Here is a 1,504-nt window from a genome sequence, read left to right on the forward strand (position 1 = left end):
ATCCTGCAGTTGAGTGTGAAGGGACAGGTACTTGTTTGTTGGTTGTTGAGCTTGATCTGCAACTGATTTTTCAAATTCACTTGGGCTTAAGTGGGAGCTGAAACTATGCACAGTCAAAACTAAGGAGTGCTGCATGTGGGCAGGTGCTGAACAGAAAGGAGCCTGGAAAACTTCCAATTCCAGCAGTTGTACACTAGCCAACGGCTTCCAGAGTCAGTTGTTTGAGATTAAGAACTAATAAACAGGAGCAGAAACTAGAGATGCTCATCATTCTGTGGGCTGTCAGCAAGTGCCGTGTCAGATTCCCGCTGCATAATTTCTTGCACAGTGGTTTAGTTTTCTGTGAGTTATGAAGCATTTGGAGAAAGAGAAGGCAGCGTTTCCCTGGGTTGTATAGATGCAGCCTAAGAGGATGCATATAGTTTAAGTGTGCCAATGACATCAGCTCAAAACAAATCCTGTCCTCCTACACACAATGTGAGAATCACACAATGTTTATCTGAACCTAAAAACTCTGCATCTCACATACTTATGTGTATACTTCTGAGTTAGGCTAGAAAGAGGAGTGCAACACTCAGCTAAGTCATCCATGTTATGGTGAATGTTGTCTGACAAATGAGGTTGACATTTTGTTTTCCTTATACCTGGTGGAGAAGAAACACTGATGTTACCAGCCACTCCTCTCCTATGAGAGGCCTAAAAATTGACAGAGATAGTTCATCTGTAATGGGTATCAAAGGAGTTTCAGTTACATCCCTGCCAGTGCAGGATAGTTAACCTTGTATCAAAATCTCCTACCTTAAAATGGAGGTTTCCTATTTACTTTCCAAATCACCTTTTCTTTAAAATGCTCATAAAAAGCTAATATACAACAACTCAATGAGTTCTATGGCACCAGCATCAACCCCTGTCTTCTGTAGGGATAAGATCAAATGTAATTGCAAGTAATTATCATCCCACACGCTGCCTGAATTCAGAATAAAATTCTTGAACAAAAAATTTGCTTGGAAACAATTTAAAAGATTGAAAACTGAGGGTTTGGAGGGTTTTTTTAGTCTGATTTTTTGTTCTATTTGTTTAATTAATGCCAAGGCTGTGTTCTCTTAATTGGGGCAGCAGTTCACTGGCCAGTGTTTTTTTGACATGGTTTAACCTGTTGTCAACACACAGAATCACCGAATGGGTCAGGCTGGAAGGGACTACAGTGGGTCATTTGGTCCAGCCTCCCTTCTCAAGCAGGCATCCCAGTGCACGTGGCACAGAATTGAGTCCGCATGGTTCTGGAGTATATCCATGAGGGAGACTACACAACCTCTCTGGGCAATCTGTTCCAGTGCACAGTACCCACACAGTAAAGAAGTTCTTCCCCATGTTGAGGGGGAACTCCTGTGCATCAGTTTTCTGCCCGTTGTCTCTTGTCCTACTGCTCCGCACCACGGAGTAGAGCCTAGCTACTGGCACGGTCTCGTCGGTATTTACCCGCACGGCCACTGCGCCCCGCAGG

The sequence above is a fragment of the Corvus brachyrhynchos genome, unplaced genomic scaffold (assembly GCF_000691975.1).
Source record: "Corvus brachyrhynchos isolate BGI_N302 unplaced genomic scaffold, ASM69197v1 scaffold310, whole genome shotgun sequence".
Lineage (NCBI taxonomy): Eukaryota > Metazoa > Chordata > Aves > Passeriformes > Corvidae > Corvus > Corvus brachyrhynchos.